This window comes from Leopardus geoffroyi, chromosome D1, assembly GCF_018350155.1.
Source record: "Leopardus geoffroyi isolate Oge1 chromosome D1, O.geoffroyi_Oge1_pat1.0, whole genome shotgun sequence".
NCBI classification, from domain to species: Eukaryota; Metazoa; Chordata; class Mammalia; order Carnivora; family Felidae; genus Leopardus; species Leopardus geoffroyi.
In genome coordinates this window covers 76241812-76266304 of record NC_059329.1, presented here as the reverse complement: position 1 = coordinate 76266304, position 24493 = coordinate 76241812, and the positions used below count along the sequence as shown (strand labels likewise).

The 24493-nt window shown below is 36.6% G+C and overlaps 1 protein-coding gene across 1 annotated transcript in view; it reads right to left on the bottom strand.

Moving 5' to 3' along the window:
- Positions 1-24493, bottom strand: part of PRMT3 (protein arginine methyltransferase 3) — a 147589-nt gene that overhangs the window by 23527 nt on the left and 99569 nt on the right. The window lies entirely within an intron of this gene.

The window sequence follows — 24493 nt, the reverse complement described above, 5'->3', positions numbered from 1 at the left end:
GTAGCATTCATACTGGGAGAACAAACTGAAATAACCTTTCTAGAGAGAACTCAGCAATACATATTAAAAGGCAAGACATTTGCATTAAAAAGAAGTCAGACACAAAATATATGATTCTATCCATATATAGAAAATTCAAAAATAGTATGACTAACTTACAGTGTTGTAAGTCAGGATAGTAGTTGCCCTTGCAACAGCAATAGAAACTGGAAAGACTCAGATGGAGGGCTCCTGGCTGCTGGTAATAATCTGTTTCTCCAGCTGAGTGCTGGATACATGGTAGGCATTCACTTTGTTCAATTTTTTCAAACTACATTTAAGATTTGTGGACTTTTCTGTTGTGTATGTATGTGTTGTAGACTCAATCAAATGCATATACTCACTGACTAATTCTAAACTTAAAAAAAAAATTCCATGGAAATTATCAAGTATGCTTACAAAGATTTAGCCACAAGAAGCCAATTTTAGCCTAAATTTTCAATAACAGGTCACCAGTTAATAAATCATAATACTTCCATATCATGGAATAACATTTTGTCCATCAAAAGTAATCTTGTAGGTAAATATTTATCGATTTGGATATTAGGTAAAAAGAATAGTACATGTATTATGGGCACTTATTATATGTTATACAAATGTGAGTATGTATGTACATGTCTGAAAAGATATTCACCAAGCTACTGAAAGTGGATGACAGATTTGGGAAGTTCATATTCTTAATCCTTATCTATAATTTACATTTCCCAAAAAAAAAAAAATAAACAGCTTCTGTGATAATAATAAATCATTTTTGAGCTAAATGGTCTACAGTACTGCATGAAGATGCACTCAATTCAACTATTACCTTTGTTTATCAGTTCCCTTATTGACACCCAAAAACTACTCATATCTGCACTCCCAGGGCTACGGCAGTATCTAATACATAACAGGAACTACATGAATTTGAAAATGAAGACAATTTCCCCAATTACAATACAATAACATTTCTATAATAATAACAATATACATGATCAGAAAATGTGACCTAAGTCTGAAATGTATAAAACACACAAAGTAAAACATCCTATATTTAACTCTGGTAAAAGACAGACTGCCAATATTATTATGGTAGAACAATTGCAATTACAATACACTATAGGTCATAACAAAGAGAAGAGGTTGATGCATGACTTTACAGTGAAATTAAAAAGTCAAAATATTTGTGAATACAAAGATACTTTAGAACTGTCTTCCAATCCCCAAACTGCAGTACCTATGAAATTTAGTTCAAAATCAAAAAAGAAACTAACTTTCCCCTAACCCCCCAAAAATACAGTGAAAGAGATACTACATAGTTTGGGGTAACAAGAAAATAGGTTTTATGTCTCGAGATGAATAAAATAAAAATGAAAAGCATAAATTCATTTTGGTTTTGAGAATTTGGCAGGGATCTATGACAAAGATAGATCTGAAATCACATCTAGCTTACAGTTCCCTTTGAAATGGAGTTTCTTCAACTCCTCAAGCAGATTTACCTTCCTAATGATGTCTGGTGGAGGGTAGTATTAAAATCAGTTCCATAGCATACATTAAGCAGAACCATGAGAAGTTAGGAAGAAATTCACCTATGATAAAAAATTATGTGCAAATAATCTATCTACTCATCAGGCTTTGAACATTCCCCTAACTGAGCAAGTAGAAAATTCTTGCTCTGAAAAAACCAAAGAAATTTCTGGTTTTAAAATGGGTGTTAACCCTCAAATAGAATGCCACTTAAATAAAGGGAAAGGGCTCCCTCTACCACCATGTCCCCCCACTCCCCCCCCCCGCCACTGTATAAGTGCTCCTTAATAATTAAAATAGGTATTAGAAAAAAGAGGAAAAAATCTTAAACTTGAATCACAGTCCTAAAACCCAACTGAACCATGATTAGTGTTTTTATTTCTGCAAAGCCATTATAACCAAATACGGCAGCTGACTTGGAGACAAAGTTATTTATTTTGCTGCAGAACGTAAACATGCCACACTATTTTTCAATTAGTTTCACCACCTTGTTACCAGCACTTTGACAGACTATCTCTAGGTCTTTCAAATGTTAATTTCAATGAACTTACACTCTCTCTGTTAAAGTCATTCAAATGTAAGAATAAACAACAACCACAGGAAATTGAAAATGATGACTAATAGGCAATGGTAATAAATAACTGGAGCACAGCTTGACACGTGCTTGAAAAAGATCAGATAGGTTATAAGGCCTGAGCACAGAATAAATTTCTCTTTTGTTCCACATGTATATCTTGTCAGGAGCAAAGGGAGCTGCTGAGGGGAAAAATCAGCATTAAAATAAAATATCTGTAGGAGTTGGGTTAATCCTCGGAGACAAGGTCACAGTTAAATAAATAAAATTTCACTGAATTGTACCACTGTCAGAAAAATTTTAGTTAAAACATCCTTAGACTGAGAGATAGGAGAATCTGTGCTAATTAACAACAAGAAGGATAATAGAAGAAAACAGAATAAAAGGAAAATACATGCACATACGGTAAACTTCTGGGCAGTTTGATCACATTTGTAATTTGGTGGGAATCCTCCACAATTCATCTGAAGTATATACACGAAAATAATTCAGGCAGATAGCTTTGTTGTACGTCTTAAACATTCCTAAGCATTAGAATACGGTTTTTCAAAATGAGTTCTTTGTTCTTCTTTGTGGGTTTCACAAAAAGGAAGAAAAGAACTGACAATATTTGTAAACTGAGTATTTAAAAATCTGTTTTAAGCCACATTTTGTTTGTTTATCCTATATACACAAAGGTAGATGCAGTTCATTTTACACATGCTCGTTTGAAGAACAATGACTTGGAATAAAAATAAATTATTTTCTCATATATTTTCGTGTAGTGAGTATTCCTTTAAAGAAAACGTATCGTGTGTATGTAACAGGATGGCAGCCAATGAAATAAGACCAGACTAGACCTTATGAGGAAGAAGGAAATTAAAAATTATCATTATCACTATCACCTGCAGGGAGTAATTTATCATTTCTGTTCTTCATTGGTATCATGTTCCAACAGCGTGTGGTTACAGCAGATACAATTAGGCAGCTGGCCACAGAAGTAGGAGGATAATGTGCTTTTGATGGAGTTTATCCAAGCATGGAGATAGAGTGTTTGTAATCCATGCAGCAGAATCACTATGACAAAAATACAATTCATTTTTTGTTGGAGTATTTCTTTCAAAATCTTAATACAGAACTCAAAAGCCTACTGATGATGAGTCTGAAACAAGTAAAGAAAGAGTAAGAAGATAATGCCTAAGAATGATTACACAGCTTACATTAGTGTATACAAACGAGATGAAAATACAAACATAAACCATGCAAGCTGCTGCATAAAGACTACAAACACTGCTAGTAATAACTGGTAATTAAACTAAGAAGATGTAATCAATCAATACGAAAATTATACATTATGATTTTATCACAATATTAACTATAGCTTAAATTATGGACTCTTTCTTCTTCAATTAATTTTCTATTTTATCCCAAGAGAAAATTTGCATCTTTCTTTTCTTTCATGATTCCTCTAGGGAACAATACACATTAAGTGCCATATAACTCTCAAGGGATACTGCCAAATTGAGTAGCGTTTAGAAATAGACCAAGCAATATGGGTAGTAGCAAAACAGACGATAGGTCTAAAAATATTTTTAAAAAGGTACCTTTACTGAAAACCTTAATGTAATTAATTTTTGATCTACATAAAATAGTCCCAGATTATAACTGAAATTTCTTTTAAATTTACTTAGTCTGCTTCCCTTGTAATTTCAAACTTGCTTATTAAAGTGATTTTAGGGGGCAGAAGGGATCACCTCTTTAGAGCCTAGAATAAAAGTACTTTCCCTCTGACATTTCATAAATTGATATTTGACATGTCCTAACTGCTCTACATTTCTTCCTAGCTATAAACACAAGATACTGTTTTGTACACTCGAAACTCACTGACATTTATTAACATTTTCATTTTTAAAAAGCTTTTGTCTTACTTTTTTAATATCTATTTTTGAGAGGAAGAGAGGGAGAAAAGAGAGAACGAGCAGGGAAGGGGGAGAGAGACAGGGAGACACAGAATCCCAAGCAGGTTCCAGGCTCTGAGCTGTCAGCACAAAGACTGGTGGGGGGCTCGAACCCACGATACACGAGATCATGACCCGAGCCCAAGTCAGACGCTTAACCGGCTGAGCCACCCAGGCGTCCCCTATGCATTTAGTTTTTTTTTAGATTGCACATATAAATGATAGCATGCAGCTTGTCTTTGTCTGACTTCTTTCACTTAGTGTAGTTCCCTCAAGGAGTATCCATGTTGTTGAAAATGGCAAGATTTCCTTCATTTTATGGCTGAATAATATAGTCCATTATGTGTGGACACACACACACCCCCCATATCTTTTTTATCAATTCATCTATCAATGGACACTTAGGTTGCTCCCATAGTTTGGCTGGTGTGAATAACACTGCAAAAAATATGGTAGTGCATCTATCTCTTTGAGATCCTGTTTTCATTTCCTTTGGACAGATATTCAGAAGTGGGATTGCTGGATCATATGCTCGTTCTATTTTTTTTTAAAGTTTTTGTTTTTTATTCATTTTGAGAAAGAAATAGAGAGCAAGCAGTGGAGGGGCAAAGAGAGAGGGAGACCGACAGAATGCCAAGCAGGCCCTGAGCTGCCAGCACCTTAACCAATGAACCTGAAGTAAAGATCATGACCTGAGCCAAAATCAAGAGTCAGATGCTTAACTAAGACACACAGGTGCCTGTTAGTTCTATTTTTAATTTTCTGAGGTACCTCCATAACTGTTTTCCATAGTGGCTATACTAATTTACATTTCCACCAAAAGTGCACAAGGGTTTCCTTTTCTCTACACCCTCACCAACACTTGTTACCTCACTACTATACTGATTTTTAAGAACACAGATTCATTTTCCTGATTATATACTTCAGCATAAATGGAATCATACATCAGGCAGTGCTTGTCACTGGCTACTTTCCTTGTTGCTTTTTTAGATTCATTTATACTGTTGTGTATTACTTAAACTGTTATATGGCTGTAAGGCATGTGTGACTATACAGTTTATCCAGTCTACGATTGACAGGCACTAAGTAATTTTAAGTCGGGGCTTTTATGAGTAGTGCTATGAACATTCTCTTATGACTATGTCTTTTGGTGAACATATGTATTAACTGTTGTTGGGTATACACCTAACAGTGGAACTACTGGTATGTGCGTATTTACCATTTTTGCTAATCTTTATTTTTTCCTATATACTGGCCTTCCATTGGGGTCGTCCTCTGTTTGCCTGAATACCTATTCGTATCTCCTGAGTATAGTATAGGTTAGTACAGGTTGTCTGGGACAAACTGTCTTTCCCTCTTTTGATCTGTTCATCTGAAATTTTTTAAATTTCAGATTCATTCTTTTTTTTAATCTTTTTTTTTAATGTTTATTTTTGAGAGAGAGAGAGGGAGACACAGAATCTGAAGCAGGCTCCAGCCTGCCCAACGTGGGGCTTGAGCCCACAAACCGCCAGATCATGACCTGAGTTAAAGTCGGATGCTTAACCAGCTGAGCCACCCAGGCACCCCTTTTATCTTTTTGAAAAATATTTATTTATTTTTGAGACAGCGAGCACGCAAGTGGGGGAGGGACAAAGAGAGGGGGACAGAGGATCCAAAGCAGACTCTGAGCTGACAGCAGCAAGCCCAATGTGGGGCCTGAACTCACAAACCGTGGGATCATGACCTGAGCTGAAGTTGGACGCTCAACCAAATGAGCCACACAGGTGCCCCCAGATTCATTCTAAAAGATATTTTAGTTGTGTAAAATTCAGGGTTGGCAGCTATTTTCTTTTAGTACACTGAGGATATCATCACTGTATTATCTTTTTAATTCTGTTGTTTCTGTTAAGATAACATTTATTGGTCTATTTACTGCTCCCTTGAAGATAATTCCAGCACTCTACTCATAGCCCCATTGACTGCTTTTAAGATTTTCTCCTTGGGGCATCTGGTGGCTCAGTTGGTTAAGCACCTGACTTCAGCAAAGGTCGTGATCTCACAGTTCGTGAATTTGAGCCCTGCATGGGGCTCTGCGGTGACGGGGCAGAGCTCTCTTGGATCCTCTGTCTCTCTTGCTCTGTGCCCCTCCCCTGTGCGTGCGTTCTCTCTCAAAAATAAATAAACATTAAAAAGAAAATTTTTTTTCTCCTTGAATTCTACACTGTTACTAGGATGTCCTAAGTGTAGGTTTTTTTCTTCCTCTTTCTGATACAATTCACATATCATAAAATTCTATTTAAGTAAGCTGTATAATTCAGTTTTTAAAGAATAGTCAGACTTGTACAACAATCTAATTTTAGAACATTTTTATTACCCCAAAAAGATATCCTGTATCCCCTTCTAATCCCAGCCCTCTCTACAGATTTGCCTATTCTGAACATTTAACATAAATGGAATCCTTCTGTAGTTAGCACTTGTACGTAACATACCGTTTTCAAGCCTCATCTGTGTAGTATTATGTACTAGAACCTATTTTGTTTTATGGCCAGATATTACTTCACTGTATGGATATAGCACATTTTGTTTATTCATTCTTCAGGGGATGGACATCTGGTTTGTTTCCACTTTTTAGCTATTATGAATAATGCTGCGATAAGCATTGATGTACAAGCGTTTGTGTGGACACATGTTTTCACTTCTCTTGGGTATATACCTAGAAGTGGTAAAATCAGTCTTATTCATAAACACAAAATGGATTAAAGACCTAAATGTGAGACCTGAAACCATAAAATTTTTAGAAGAAAACATAGGCAGTAATTTCTCTGAATCAGCTGTATAAACATTTTTGTTTCTATGTCTCCCCTGGCAAAGAAAACAAAAGCAGAATTAAACTATTGGGACTACACCAACATAAAAAGCTTTTGCACAGTAAAGGAAACCATCAACAAAACAAAAAGACAACCTGCTGAATGGGAGAAGATATTTACAAATGATATATCTGATAAGGGCTTCATATCCAAAATATGTAAAGAACTAATGAAACTGAATACCAACCCCCTCCCCCACCCCAAATAATCTGATTAAAAATGGGCAGAGGACCTGAACAGACATCTTTCCAAAGATGACATACAGACGGCCAACAAACACATGAAAAGATATGCAACATCACTAATCATCAGGGAAAAATAAACTAAAACCATAATGAGATATCACTTTCTATCTGTCAGAATGGCTAAAACAAAAACACAAGAAATAGCAAGTGCTGGTGAGGATGTGGAGAAAAAGGAACACTTGTGCACTGTTGGGGATGCAAACTGGTGCAGCCACTGTGGAAAACAGTATGGAGGCTCCTCAAAAAATTAAAAATAGAATTTCCATATTATCTAGTAATTCTACTACTGGGTATTTACCCAAAGAATACAAAAACACTAATTTGAAAATATACACTGACCCCTATGTTCACTGCAGCATTATATACAATAGGCAAGATACGGTAACAGCTCAAGTGTCCATCCATAGATGAATGGATAAAGAAGACGTGGTTTACATATATAATGGAATATTACTCAGCCATAAAAAGGAATGAAATCTTGATGTTTGCAACAATATGGATGGATCTAGAGGGTATAATGTTAAGTGAAATAAGTCAGAGAAAGACAAATACCATAGGATTTCATTAATATGTTGAAGTTAAAAAACAAAGCAAAGAAAAAAAGAGACCAAAAAAGCCAGACTCCTAAATACAGAGAACAAATTGGTGGTTGTCAGAGGGGAGGTGAAGGTGGGGGGAAGTTGGGTGAAATAAAAGGGATTACGAGTACACTGATCTTGATGAGCACTGAGTAATGTACAGAACTGCCGAATCACTATACTGTACACATGAAACTAATGTAACACTGTATGTTAATCATACTTAAATAAAAACAAAATCGGGAAAAAAAGAATCTTATTCAAGTTATGTTGTGCTCCTTGAGTTGTAGCTCATTGTCTGTCATCTGTTTTAGAAAATCCTCAGCCATTATCTCTTGAAATACTATTTGAAATATTCTCACCTCCTTTCCTTTGGTACTCCCATTTAAACTTATATTAGACCTTTTCTTGTATGCTCTGTATCTCTTGCCCCTCCCAAACCTTCATCCTTGTATCTTTCCATGCTTCCTTTTGGATATTTCTTTCTGACTTAAAATCCAGTTCAATAAACCTCTCTACACCAGTGTGTTAAGATCTGCTGCTAAATTCATGTTAAGTTCAGTTTCAGAATATCTGTTTGACTTTTTCAAATCTGCTATACTGCTTTTTAAAGGTTTCTAACTCTTTGCTTGAAATTTGCACTTTCTTTTGTCCTTCAACTTAGTATGCACAGTTATTTTTATTTTTCGTTTTTTTAAGTAGGTTCCATGCCCAACATGGGGCTTGAACTCATGACCCTAAGATTAAGAGCTGAATGCTCTACTGACTGAGCTAGCCAGGCACCCCACATAGTTATCTTCAAAGTCCATACCTGATACCTGGAGCACCTGGAGCTCTGTTTTCATTGCTTACTATTTCAGCTGGTTGTCTTGTGGCCTTGGGTGACTGACTACCTTTGATTATGCTCTGAACATTATGTCTGAAGCACTGTAGAAATAATGTAAGACCTATTATAATAATCTTCTAAAAAGAATTAGTTTGTGCAAGGAATCTAGGAGTGCTAGCAGACACTGAGATCATCTTAAATCTAATAATGGGGTTTGAGAATTTCCTGGGCCACCCAGATGATTTGAAGCTAGGCTGCAGTCCATGCAAAGGTTTATTTATCTCTAATTTTACTCTATTCTTCGGTGCAGTCTTTCAGGGTCACGTTGCAAACACTGAGAAATCGTAAAGGCCCAATTTTTATATTCTGATCCATGTGAGGCTATCAAAGGGCTACATAAGTCTTTTAACTGCTTCTTCTGAATTAGTAAATGCCTATGAGGCAAAAGCAGTACCAGATGTCAGTCTCATTTCTTTGGATTTTCTTCTTTTCTGAGTCTTAGCTTGGTAATGCTTTACTAACTATCTTTGTGATGCCTTCAAACAGACAGTGTTTTATGTACTTTCTTTAGCTTCTGTAGTTGTTCTAGCAAAAGGGTCACTCCATTTTGTGTAGTCCACCATTACAGGAGGCAGAGTCATTATTGCATTATTTCTTCCTACCTAAGGCTCCTGGCCTGTAACACTCTCCCCCATTCCCTAAACTAGCTTCTTCTCACTTACTATGTCTCCATTTAAATGTTACTTCCTCTGGGCAGTCTTCCCTAATCCCACAGAATAGATGTTTCTGCACTACCTGTAATAACACTTCCCATGCTGATAATGCTTTTTGTTTAATTACAGACCCTAATAGGCCCTTAAGGGCAGTCTCACTATGTCTGTGCTCACTTCCATGTCCTCACCGCCCAAGCACAATGCCTGGACATTCTACCTCAACAGTGAAGACAACTGTGCAGTTACAAAGGCATGAAAGAGTGTGGGATGTGCAGGGACTATAGGAAATTAATAATGATTCACTAATTGAGCGAACCAAAAAATAAATGATGAAACGACATAATATGCTCAATTCCTATCAACCTTTGGGAAAAGAAAATCATGATGCTTTTACCTCTTATAACTTCCTATTTTTTATTATTATTTTTATTTATTTATTATTTTTTTTAATTTTTTTTTTCAACGTTTATTTATTTTTGGGACAGAGAGAGACAGAGCATGAATGGGGGAGGGGCAGAGAGAGAGGGAGACACAGAATTGGAAACAGGCTCCAGGCTCTGAGCCATCAGCCCAGAGCCTGACGCGGGGCTCGAACTCACGGACCGCGAGATCGTGACCTGGCTGAAGTCGGACGCTTAACCGACTGCGCCACCCAGGCGCCCCAACTTCCTATTTTTTAAAATTCTAAAGTGGTATTAGATGTCAACTACTTTTGAGAAACAACCCTTGATGTCTGTACCAACAATTACTCACTCTCTACTAATCTAGTGCTACAGTATTAGGAAGGCTTCCTGAAAGAAGCCACACCTAAAGTATAATCTTAAATATGATTTAAATATTTAAATCCTTAAATAGGATTATTGAGGAAAAGTAGGTAGGAGTACACCAGGCCAAGGGCATCTTTTACATGCCTCTATTATTAAATTCTCTCATAGAATCCCGTATTACAATGATCTATTTATATGTTGGCCTCTTCTACTAAACAAAGGTCTTCGGGGTCAGAGATTATATTCTGTGTTATATTCACAGTGCCTAACACACAAGTCTGCTTAAATGAAAAGCTGTCTTGGGAAGTATTTTGTGTGTGTGTGCTTGCCACTTAAAAACTCCTGCAGCCCATTGTTTCTCTAGATTTCTGTTACCTGTTTCCTGATATATCATCAGTTTCTCACTATTTTATATCAGTGCTTATTATTTCCTTATATTCCTTTGAAATTTCCTTATATTCCATTAAAAGGCAGCATGCTTTCCCTAGAAACCATCGCCTAAAGGCTCTATGGCCCATTCCTAATTCCTCAAATGGCAGAAAATACTACCAGAGGTAAGTAAATGTTACACATTTTAAGAACAAAATAGAAAATATATTGAATTTAAAAATCAATGCAGAAGAAAAAGGATACTAGTTTTGTGACAGCTGAAGAGTTTTAAAACTGAAAAATATTAATTCACTTTTGTGGCTAGGTGATCAAGTTCTACCAAATGCTACTTGTCTTTATAAGCCTTTTGTTTTACAAATGAAGGGACGGAACACTGAAAGAAATTCTGACAGAAAGTGTAAAGGGGTAGGCAGAAGATGTGATATACTTTACTTTCCAGAAACGAACAAGATATTTTCTCTTTTGAAACGTTGAGGTAAAAAGATGGTTTCCACTTCGTCATGTGAGCCTTACTAAAAAAAGTATCCAGCATCTGAAGTGAGATCTAAAAACCTGGTAGCATTCATTTATGTGTGTCCTTTGAGGCTACAGTTTTTCAAAAAAGGTAATTATACCAGTTGTCTTAAGTTCTGCCTTTATACTTGTAATTTCAGTGGGGTTTGTTTGTTTGTTTGTTTGTTTTGACTGCTACCTCTGCACACTGCTGGGTGAGACAATGACATACATCTCTGGGGCCCCAGGACTCACTCTGGCCCATCCTATATCCATGGGGTTGGATGATGAATGAAAGGATGAGGAGGAAAAGAGAAAAAGAAATCAGATGGAACACGATGGTACAGCCTTTGGGGACAGCCAGGACATATCACTTATTAAATAAAGCAAAGGGTATTCTGTAATAGTTATGTCACTGTCTTTGTGATCTAGAAATTTAAAATGTGACTCTTTGTAAAACTGCAGGTAGAAAAGAAGAGGTTTTGCTTTGAGAAGCAGCTGGTATGCATAAATGAAGCATTCTGAAAAAAGGTCTCATTTCTCCAATACCTTAGCCATTCTGGTATATGGACAGATTAAAGAGTTTTCATTGCATTACCTTTGCCTGTAAAGAAACCAGTCTTAGTGAGGTGGTACTTCTAGCCAGATTAATCATGCTTACTCAATCCTGATGGAAAAAGTAAATTCCATCTATCAATTCTCACAATCTGAAATCCCCCTTACCAAATGGATGTTAAAAATAGGGGCACCTGGGTGGCTCAGTCAGTTAAGTATCCCAAAGCATTAGGTGCTTTAGGATTTTTAGAATTCCTGAATGCCAATATTCACGATGGCTTCTGCCAGAGCACAAGTCAAAGGAAATCTGAACTGAGAAAGATTACTTCCTTGTAGGTTATTACTCCAGGGATAACTGCCTGAATCAAAGAGGAAAATACCTGGTCAAACTCATTTACTATCACAGTCTAATAATGCCAATTGGCAGCCTCTAAGATAAGTCCAAGGAGAACTCCCCTGACATGTCTAATCAAGAGTCCACTATTATTGATTATTTGATAAATAAACCATTTTTATGCTTATTGCTGTGCTTGAGATAACTATTTCAGTCCTGCTTGAGTGTGATTATTTCTCTCAGATTTATTCTGCCTCTTGGCATTAATGATTTCAAGCATGACCCTATTCCCATCTAGAATTAAATTATGATTGTAATACAGCTTAAGAATTTCAACACTCTACTCAAATTATATTTTAGAACAATATGATGTGCTAATCCTTTTATAATATAACTCAACTGGCAGATTTAAAATCACCGTTAATGAATTTTTTAAAATGCCAACTCAGAGGCACTATTTATTCCACGGCTTTCAAAGGAGGATCAAGCAGAGGAATTTCTATCCACTCTAAGGACAAGTTATTTTACTCAACTTCAGAGTTTTTTAATTTGTGGACTTTGGCATCCTCTTTGAGTAGGTTTAAATAATGTTTTAATACTGCAGGTGTTTCCTCTACTCAATGAACATACACCTCAAAGTTAATAAGAAGTGGGAAACGTGTCTTTTTAAAAAATTACGTTTTCTTGCACCTGGGTGGCTCGGTCGGTTAAGTGTCCAACTCTTGATTTCGGCTCAGGTCATGGTCTCACGGTCGTGAGATCGAGCCCAGCACATAGCTCCGTGCTGGGTGTGGAGCCTGCTTATGATATTCTCCCTCTCTCTCCTCTGCCTCTCCCTTGTTCATGTGTGCTCGCTCTCTCAAAAAAACAAAAAAAAAATTTCTTATGTTTTCAAGGAGAGAGTACAGAAATAGATAGAAAAGCAACTAAACACGGAAAATGAGTTGAAGAAATCCAGATTTTAAAAAGGCTAAAATCCTCTGGGGTCCAATTCAGAAGCCTAGACTCTGTGGTTGGGAAAGATGAAAGATAAGGGCAGGGGAGCAGAATCAAGTGAAAGTACCCAAAATTTTATAGGCAATGCGTAGGGTATACCTGGACTTATATCAAATCTAAACAATATTAGAACTAGATAGAATATGATACAACGCTTCCTTTTATAGGACAGTCCTATATTACGTACAGAATTAGTCACATAATGGGAAAATCTCAGGTAATTTAAATTACTGTGGAGAATGCTTAATAAAGTTTTATACTAGAGACTCATGTATAAATCAACCCTCAGTAAGTTTAATATAACCAGTTGTCCTGGCAATGGCACAAATCACCATTTCTTTGGCTGGGCTCCAGAGGAAGTAGATGGCTTGTAATAGAGTGCCATGTTGTATTAAAACAAATACTTTTAGAGGTAAGAATCACATACACTCCACCAAGATGCTCATACTAGAGAAAGACTTGGAAGCTGATAATAACCGAAGAAATGGCAGATGTGTTTTCCACACTGTCCTCATTTGGGGGTACATGTTCACTAAATAAAATGGAAGGTAGAATCATCTGCGCCATTTAGACCACTATTTCTCTCTTGGGCTCTCTCTCTCTCTCTTTTTTAACCTTAATAGTTTATTTGGATCAAGTTATATTTACCAAGCTGCTACTCCACTGGATTTGCTAAACAAACAAACAAACTAAAAAACATTTTAGAGCCCCTTAACTTCATGAAGTTGCAGAAGTTAAAAAATACATCCTAAGTTCAAGAGCAATTTATGTAATTTTATAATTGCTTTTCAATGCTTTGTTAAACAGTGTCATTATATTTGAGGGATATTTTCAAAACATCTTCCCACAAAACATCCTTTGGTTCTATTCTCATCCATCATATCTGGACCAAGTGTGCCGTAAGTCAGACCTGACAAGACAAGCCATAAATGAGTATCCCAATTCTCTACTGGATATCACTACTTGGATATCTTAAAGATATTTCAAATTCAACATATAATAATTGAGCTCCGATCCTCAACCTCTAACCCTGTTCTTCCAGTTTCCTTTGTCTTAAAAGAGAGTACCATCACTCTTCAAAATGTAAAAGGAAGAAACCTTGGAGTTACCACTGTCATCTCCTTTCCTCATCCTCCATTATCTATTCCATTCTCAAGTCCTGTCAATTTCACCTTCCAGATCACTCTTGAATAAGTCTACTTTTCTTCATCTCCACTAAAATTGCCTTTTGTAAAGCACTGCCATTTCTTGCCTGAGCTACTATAACAGCCTACCCACAGGTGTCTCACATCCATCTTGATCTCCATTTGTTCTCTATGTTCCAGCCACGATCTTTCCCAAGTGCCCTTCAGATACATCACTCTCTGCTAAAAAACTTTGATTATTTCCCACTAGTCTAAGGAAAAGGCCCAATAGCACAAGGTGCTAATGACCCAGACAGCTCTCCACCCTCCCTAAATACCATGGTCTCCATGTTCCAGCCTGGGCTTCTTTCACCAGCCCTTTCATTCATTATGCTTCTGACACTAGATGCCCTTCTTTTGGTTTCTTTTTTATAAACTTTTTAATTTAAATATTACATACATGCAAAAGATACAGACATTTAAAGCTAATGTAAGAATTATTTTCTATTCTGAAAAAAAGTTTTACTGAAGTACACAAGTATAAAATACACAACACACATGTATAAAAGTGAGCAAATCATTGTGATTTAGCTCAGTAAGCTTATACAAAGTGAGTACACTCAACCACTACTCAGACCAAGATACAGACCCCAGGGGGCGCCTGGGTGGCTCAGTTGGTTAAGTGTCCGACATCAGTTCAGGTCATGACCTCACCGTTCGTGAGTCTGAGCCCCATGTTGGGTTCTGTGCTGGCAGCTCAGAGCCTGGAGCCTGCTTCGGATTCTGTGTCTCTGACTCTCTCCGACCCTTCCCTACTTGTGCACAGTCTCTCTTTCTCTCTCAAAAATAACTAAACATTAAAAAAGTTTTTTAAAGGAAAAAAAAAAGATACCCCAGACCTTTATCATTCTCTTTCCAATGATTAAGTACTCCCTACATTTTTATCACTACATTATTAGTTTAGCTTGTTTTACAAATTAAAATATTGAAACTTTTCTGTATCTGGCTTTTTCTTTCATGAAAAATTCATCCATGTTGTAATGTAATCCAAGATCATCTTTTTTCATTGATGTATACTACTCCACAAATATACCACATTTATTTATCCATTTTACTACTGACAATGTTTAGCTTGTTTTCAGTTTGGTATTATAATGAAGTATACTGCAATGGACACTTGTGTACATGTCTTTTGGTAAACATATGAACACATCTCTAAGAGTGAAGACCTAAGAGTGAAATGGTTAAGCTATAGAATAAGCACCTGTTCAGCTTTGGTAGCTGTATCAAGGAGCTGAGATGTATGGAAACAATTGAGCACAGTGCCTTTGCCTCATCACTCTTATGCATTTCTTAGAATGCAGTCATTAGTGTGATTCTTTCTTTCTTTCTTTAAAATTTTTTTTAATTAGTTTTCTTTATCTTTGAGAGGCAGAGAGAGACTGAGTGCGTGGGGGGGAGGGGCAGAGAGAGAGGGAGACACAAAATTGGAAGCAAGCTCCGGGCTCTGAGCTGTCAGCACAGAGCCCGATGAGGGGCCTGAACTCACGAACTGTGAGATCATGACCTGAGCCGAAGTCGGACGCTTAACCGACTGAGCCACCCAGGCGCCCCTAGTGTGATTCTTTAAAAACATCCATGTATGAAAATTTTCAAGCATATATACAATTGTAGAACCTCTAAGTACCTATCCTCTATATTCAAGCTACCAGTATTTGGCACATTTACATCATCTATTCTTCTTCCACCTCCTTTTTTGCTGAGCTGTTTTTGAAACAAATGCCTGATAAGTCATTTCTCCCTTACATATGTACTTCAGTTTATATCTCTGAAAAATATGGATATTTCTTATATAACTAGAATGCCCTTATTACATGTAACATAAGGTGAATTTAAATATGTTTCCCTCATTTATGCTTCGTAAACTGTTTTGGCTTATTATTATATTCCCAATGCCTCGTAGCTCTTAGCACATAATACTACTCAAAAATAGTTTCTGGGACTACGTGAAGAGATTTAAGTATCCTCACCACCATCTAAAACTAACTACAAAGGTTCAGGTTTCAGAGAAGAGCACAAAGTTCAGGACCATGCCTTAGATCATATGGTCATTTATATCAGGAGAAACCTAGAACTGACTGTAGAGATGGAATCACATAATTACAAATGTTCTCCCCCTGCACATAAAATTTACTTAATTAAGCCTATTAAAATATATACCAGATGTCCAACTAGAATCTATGATGCAAGTTCAAAACAAATCTTACTATTTCTAAGCAGCACAGATGTGTTTTAATAATTAGTTTCTCTAGCTGATTAGCTTTGCAAGGTCAAAATTAGGTCAATTTACACCTAAAAGTACTAAGAACTGATTTAAAACCCAAGAATGAGTTTGGAATTAGCAGGTTTCTACTGTCAGAGATTTTTCAAGAGCCTTGAAAGAAGATTTAAATACACAATTACAAAGAAATAGGTTCATCTAAAGTTTTTCTGTAAGCTATTAGAAAAATTTAAAGCTTAATTAAAAAGTAAAATAACAAAAGAGTACTATTCAGTAAGGAAACACTGAAGTTTGAATTTTAAACATTTTAAAGTTTTATTTAATAACACTTGCATTGATAGGGGCGCCTGGGTGGCTTAGTTGGTTAAGTGTCTGACTCTTGGTTTTGGCTCAGGTCATGAACCCAGAGTTGTGGGCTTGAGCCCACATTGGGTTCCACATTGAGCATGGAGCCTGCTTAAGATTCTCTTTCTCCCTCAGTCTCTCTCCCCTGTTTGCTCACTCACTCTTTATGAAAATAAAATAATAAAATAAAATAAAATTAAATTAAATTAAAAAAAGCTTTTAAAAATAACACTTGCATTAGCCTTAAAAACCTTTAACCCAGAGAAGAAAGCAGGAAAAGACCTCTCTGATCTCAGCCGCGGCAATCTCTTATTCGACACATCCCCAAAGGCAAGGGAATTAAAAGCAAAAATGAATTACTGGGACCTTATGAAGATAAAAAGCTTCTGCACAGCAAAGGAAACAACCAACAAAACTAAAAGGCAACCAATGGAATGGGAAAAGATATTTGCAAATGACATATCAGACAAAGGGCTAGTATCCAAAATCTATAAAGAGCTCACCAAACTCCACACCCGAAAAACAAATAACCCAGTGAAGAAATGGGCAGAAAACATGAATAGACACTTCTCTAAAGAAGACATCCGGATGGCCAACAGGCACATGAAAAGATGCTCAACGTCGCTCCTCATCAGGGAAATACAAATCAAAACCACACTCAGATATCACCTCACACCAGTCATAGTGGACAAAATGAACAAATCAGGAGACTATAGATGCTGGCGAGGATGTGGAGAAACGGGAACCCTCTTGCACTGTTGGTGGGAATGCAAATTGGTGCAGCCACTCTGGAAAACAGTGTGGAGGTTCCTCAGAAAATTAAAAATAGACCTACCCTATGACCCAGCAATAGCACTGCTAGGAATTTACCCAAGGGATTCAGCAGTACTGATGCATAGGGGCACTTGTACCCCAATGTTTATAGCAGCACTCTCAACAATAGTCAAATTATGGAAAGAGGCTTAATGTCCATCAACTGATGAATGGATAAAGAAATTGTGGTTTATATACACATGGCAATGAGAAAGAACGAAATATGGCCCTTTGTAGCAACGTGGATGGAACTGGAGAGTGTGATGCTAAGTGAAATAAGCCATACAGAGAAAGACAGACAGCATATGCTTTCACTCTTATGTGGATCCTAAGAAACTTAACAGAAACCCATGGGGGAGGGGAAGGAAAAAAAAAAAAAAGGTTAGAGTGGGAGAGAGCCAAAGCATAAGAGACTCTTAAAAACTGAGAACAAACTGAGGGTTGATCGGGGGTGGGAGGGAGGAGAGGGTGGGTGATGGGTATTGAGGAGGGCACCTTTTGGGATGAGCACTGGGTGTTGTATGGAAACCAATTTGACAATAAATTTCATATATTGAAAAAAAAAGTAAATAAATAAATAAATAAATAAATAAATAAATACAATTAGTATCCTAAAAAAACAAAACAAAAAACCTTTAACACAAAGACTTGTTTTGACTCCATTGAAAGCTAAATATCAGTGCCTCTTAAATGTATCTTTCTACCATTTATCAAGTATTTCATTAAAAAAAAAAAGGGGGGGGGAAAACCAAAATGAGAATTGGAAAGCAACACACGATTTATTTTTAATTCATGAATTTGTTTATGTTCATTTTCTTAACTTTCAAAACTCTTCAATATGTAGGCCCAGATTTTCCAGACGGCTTTTAAAAACAACATATACTTCTGTTTCTACTTAGGATTTAGAGGTCTGCAAAAGATCCTATGACATAACAATAACAAAAAAAATGCATTGGCAAAGCTAAATCATCATATTTTTCATTAACCATCGAAGAGCCGTGGATGCAAAGAAGTCTAGGTAAACTATTTTCAGAGAGGAATGAGCCAGCTCTCCTAGTTGAGGAGAGAGAAGCAGTGGCTTTCATACCTAATGGCATTTGCCCAATGCTAGGCCCTGGGTGGGAAAAAGGAGCAAAAATACCAGAGGCACAGCAACTTAGCTGGGACAAGGGGAACCCAACCAATTTTAATGGGCGGGTTTGAGCTAGCATGGTGCACTAGAAACTGGAAGCCTGAAAGGCAGAGCTAGCAAACCAAGAAGGTGGATGAAGCTGGTGGTGGTGCTGCAAAGCTGGCAGAGGTTTTCTTGCAATGCTTGGATCACAAAGCCAAAATCATCTGCAACCACACAATTCACTGTCACCATTAACATGATATTACCATTCAACTCTCTGCTATTCCAGAAACTCTTGCCCAGGAAGACGAGGTAGTTTCAGGCACCTCAAGAAAACCTGTTTATATGAACAACAGACCTTTCAACTAATCCTGAGAGCAAATACCCTCTTCTTAGGAAGAGGCGGCTCAACTAGACTTTATTCTTCAAGATTCACTTTGAAACTCACCTCTCACTGGGTCTACCAATTCTTAGCAAGGCCATGAGCCATGCCAAATCCATGTCAGGACCTTTCCTCTCCCTGGTAAACCCTTGCTCTGCATTGAGAGATCCACTGCAAATCAGATTTCTCAAACCTCATAAATATCCTGACTTTGTCTTCCTCCCTAAACTCAGCTGTATTTCGATGGCCTTCCCAGGAAGTTCGTGAGAGGAAGGGGCCTGATCCTGTGCCCAAGACTTTGGAAATTAACTGCAGTGATACCCAGCCCTAACCAAGCTCAATTCCAGATTAGATGAAAGGATCAGCCCCACCCCCCAACAATCCTAGCTGCCAGACAGAGATAAGTGGAAGACCTTCTAGAAGAAAATATTACCTATCTTAGTCTGTACTGTCCTTTCCTATAGTGACTACCACAAAATATAAAATTATGAAATATAAGAAGAAACAGCAAAATGTGACCCATAATCAAAAGAAAAAAAGCCACAGAAGTAGAATCACAGTTGGCTCAGGGAAGTAGCAAATGGACCTTAAAAGAATGATTAGAAGTATGTTAAGGAAACATATCAACTGTATCAAATATCAATATCAACATATCAATCTTTACATGTCAAAGATTTATGTGAGTACGTAACCTGAAAAAATCATCCTAAAGTTTTCAAAGTAAACAAGTCATTTGTATACAAAAGGCAAGATGAAAAGTCATTTAATGTATACTAGGGTTATGAAAAAGGATGCTTGGCTGTAACTTTAAGGAGCTTATAAAGACAGATGCCAATATAAATGCTGCTGGGATACGAGGGAGAGAGTATTACACAATTACAAAAAAAGACATTAAAAATAAACTAGAACTCACAACATAAACCATATTAGTTCTAAATTGTACGGCCTTAAACCATTTGCTTTTGAACACTTACAAACTTTCCATAAAATTATGGGCCTTATTGTTTATTTACTACAAGGTTAGGCAGGCTGCTATGATAGAAAGTCAGTTGCTAACTAAAGTTTATATCCCATCATAAAAGCAAAGGCAATGTGGCCTAAACTGTCAATAATATCATGATACATAAAAAATGCTCAGAAAATTGCTATGTATGTGCTACTAGTATTCAGTGGAAAATTATCCTGTAACCGAGACCCAAGACATTTACGTATGAATATCATATCATGTTAAATTCCCCCCAAAACACAAAAACCGGTTTGTTAATGCAAAACACTACAATAAAACTGCTATCAAATTTCTTCTGTGGTATGTGTATGTGCCTGTGTGTGTTGGTGGTGAAGACCACAAAGAAAAGATGTTTTCTATTAAGGGTTCTAAGAAACTTGAGAAAGCCATCTAAAAACACTATCAGTCTACAGCACACATGCTTTTGAAATTAAATGCAAAGGGGGTGTTCTTAGCATCTTGTTAGTTTGAAAAATCCAATTTCCTCTAATATTTTAATTAGGCTACAATTTTGGAATCTCATTAGAAATACATGGTTATGCATTTATTTAAAATGGGCTTAACTACTCGGAGAGATCATCCATCTTACTTTCTGGCTATGCATTCAAGTTTTAAGCCCAAGAAAAGAAGTATGTATTACGTTTGAAGGTTTGTACTTAGCAGTATAAAACCAGATAAATTTTTCTTCATTCTATCTAAAAAAAGCCACACCTCTTCCCTCCCCAAAGTAACTCTTTCCATCTTTTTTGCCAGGCATCGCTTTTCTTTAGTATTTTCACTAACTCTTCTTATAATATAAAGGAGAAACAAAGTTCCAATTAGGCACGCATCCTTTTTAATACCTTTGTTATGGATTATTCCCAAGTAACCAGGCGAATAATCTATCTATTCAAAAGTAGCCTTAGAGACTAAGCTTGCATAATAGCTCCAGATGGTTGGTAGCAAAAGAGTATAAGGAGCTGGCACCATCTCAAAGAACAGAAGATAGTTGGAGTAGATATGGATGGATAGTTGGGACTCTACAAATAATGAAAACGTAATAAAGGCACCAAAGGCCACAAAACCTTACTTGTGCCAGGCTCGTGTTAGGATAAGCATGCTGGGAAGGAAGGAAAGTTCCCAAGAAATGTAGATGCTTGACCAAATAACGATACATTTACTCTGAAAGACTGAAGAAAAAATTTCCAAAGATCTACTTTTTCTCTGCAGCAAAGAGGACCATGGGATATGTGACTTATTTTATCATATAAATCTGTCAGCCCTATCTCTGAGGAAGAGTGCATCTTGATCACACTCTCCTTCTCTCTCCCTTCCAAGAACTGCTAGACTACAGGCCGAGAATCACATTTTTCATATCTGTTTTATATGCAACACGGTTTAGATTTTACAGATATGTTTCAAATGCAACATGCTACCTGGAATGCTTCCACATCTGGAATATCTCATTCCTAAGTTTCTTTATGTTCTTTAATAGTTTGTACAATCCCACCAAGGTGGTCTTCTGGGGTCAAGATATTTCAAAAGCAAAACATAGTGATTTATTTTTCTCCATCCATAAAATAGGAATATTAGTACCCACCTCAAATGGTTATTAAGACGACCAAATGAAATAATGTTTTTAAAGTGATTAGCACATTGCCTGACATGCGAGTGTTCAAGGACTTAGACATTATCACCAAGACAGTTTATATTGACTAATTATTGACAGAATAATCTCAGCAGGGTTAACACTGAGTAAGTACTAGAATTTATATGTTTGGTACCTGGCATGCATCTAATACATATCATTTGAAACTATACATTCCTCTCAAGGTGAGTTACAGACTATGTTTCAGCAGTGATCAGACATATACAAGTCCACTCCAATCTTCTGCCACTTTCTCATTTCCAGACTTTTACATTAAAATCATTCAGGCAAGTTGGAAATAAAAATATAAATCTAAAAGGTTCTTTACAGATATAAGAGAACAGTTTATTTTTTATTCATTTTTCTTATGGAACACTGTACAGGAACAAATGCAGCAAATACTTATTTGATATATTCCTGGGGCGCCTGGGTGGCGCAGTCGGTTAAGTGTCCGACTTCAGCCAGGTCACGATCTCGCGGTCTGTGGGTTCGAGCCCCGCGTCAGGCTCTGGGCTGATGGCTCAGAGCCTGGAGCCTGTTTCCGATTCTGTGTCTCCCTCTCTCTCTGCCCCTCCCCCGTTCATGCTCTGTCTCTCTCTGTCCCAAAAATAAATAAATGTTGATATATTCCTTAATACAAAAGTTTTGATTACAATCTTTGTGTTAAACAGACTTTACCAGCTTTTTTTCATGTTTTATTTCTATTTTACTCTTTTAAATATACAGAATAAAACAAAGATAATTAACAGATACATACAAGTTCTTTCAACATAAAGTTTCTTGTACTCTATGGCAAATAATAGGAATAGAAAATAATTCTATATATGCATTGTGAAACTCTTTCTGTAGCATTAACACTACTGCAGCTAAAACTACTTTCTAAGGCTTTTTAATTGCTAGGGTACAACATGACCTATGTGTAGCCAAACAGATATGTTGACTGAAGATCTGTAAGGAGGAACTGGACAGCATGAGCTGGGCCGGGGGCACAGGAACAGGATGATAGTGAAGAGTTTTATTCACCTGGGATTGACAGTGGTGGCTACCACTTACTGAGTGGGCCAGGGGCACTAGGGCTTACAGGGCCTGAAGTGGCGGGGGCAGCTTTGTAGCAGGCTAATTCTCAGATGTGGTTTCAGAGTATTTTCTACTGAGGCACCTGGGTGACTCAGTCGGTTAAGCATCTGGCTCTTGGTTTTGGCTCAGGTCATGATCTTACAGTGGTTCAGGAGTTCGAGCCCCTGTAACGAGCCCTGCTCTGGAGCCTACCTAGGATTTGCAAGATCTCCCTCTCTTGCCCTGCTTGTGCATGTGCTCGTGCACTGTCTCTCTGTCTCTCAAAATAAATAAATAAACATAAAAAGAGTATTTTCTAGAAGTTCAAAACACAGTCTATTCCTTTACCTCTTCCAATGTGTCTGGGAATGATGTTATTTAACTCTTTAGTAAATCCCCTTCTGCTTTAACGAGTGATTTGGACTTTGTTGTCTGAAACTAAGAACACTGACCAATGACCCAAAAAATAGAGAACATTTAAAAAAACTCAATAAACTCATCTGTCTACATAATGTTAAAAAATATGCACAACTGAAAACAGCTTTTGAGGTCTTCACTACAGTTTTACATTTGCTCTAGTTTGATTCATGCAAAGGACACTGAAAGTAGATTTGAAATATTATTATTTAATAATATTGGTAATATGGCATTTTCTATCTAAGAATTCCTTTACAGATAGATCAAATGTCATTAATCTAGAGGTCTTTTTTTTTTAACTCTCACGGATCACTAACATCAAAACACAGGGTAAATCTAAGCGTTAAAGCCTTTAGCCTATGTCAATTGACCAAATCATTTTAGTTACTAAAACGGACAATTAGAAAATCTGAGAGAAATGAATGAGAAGAATGAAATTTTGTTTTTATCAGTTAAATGAACATAATGATTGCCCCCAAATCATAAATCTGTAATCTAGATATTTACCTTTTAAAATTGTAAAACCAACTTTCACAAAAAGAATTCCTCAAAACATCAAAGCACACTGTTAAACTCATTTGGATGTAAAATAATTATTGGATCAAAATAAACGGAGACAATTTTTAAAAAGCCGTAAAATATTTTATGTGTCAATGGTTCAAAAAATCAAGTTTAAGACTCAAAGTTAACATAACTATAATCTGTTTCACCCAGTTCCTAACTATACAGTTTTCAGTGAATTTTTGTTTTGACAGACAGAGAACGAGTGGGGGAGTGGCAGACAAAGAGGGAGACAGAGGATCCAAAGCAGACTACGCACTGACAGCAGAGAGCCCAATGTGGGGCTCGAACTCACGAGCCGTGAGGTCATGATCTAAGCTGAAGTTGGATGCTTAACTAAGCCCCACAGGCGCCCCCAAAATTTTAATTTTGTATAGGTATGATTAATATTTCAAAACCTATACAATTTTTAAAATAATATATCAATATTGCCTATGTGAATTCATACTTTTTTAAGTAAAGGCCCACATTTTATTAATATTCTGAGTCTCCTGTAAAAAACAAATACTGTTATCTTAGTATTAATATACATTTACAAATTATTTAAGAAAAATATTTATATATTTTAATAACCCTTCTGGCTACTTTTTAGGTGCTTCTACATATATTAACTCATTAATCTGTTTAATTAGTTTTTAAGATAGAAATTATTACCATTTTTCTTAAAGCAGTTGATTAGTCTGAGGTATAGATTACTTAGGTAATTTAAATAAAGTAACAAACTAGTGAGTGGCAGAACCAAATGTGCATCCATATTTGTCTAACTTTTCTAATGCCCATACTTGTTCTGTTACACCATGATGCTTCTTTAAGGAAAGGTAAATCATCAGTTTATTATGTCTCACGCAGGAATATAAAATATTATACCAAATAAACGTATTTTACTTCCATCTACATTGAGTGTTAAGAGTTATTAAGAGTTGTATGACATGAACTTCTGTCTATGAAGATAAAGATGCGTGTTCTCAA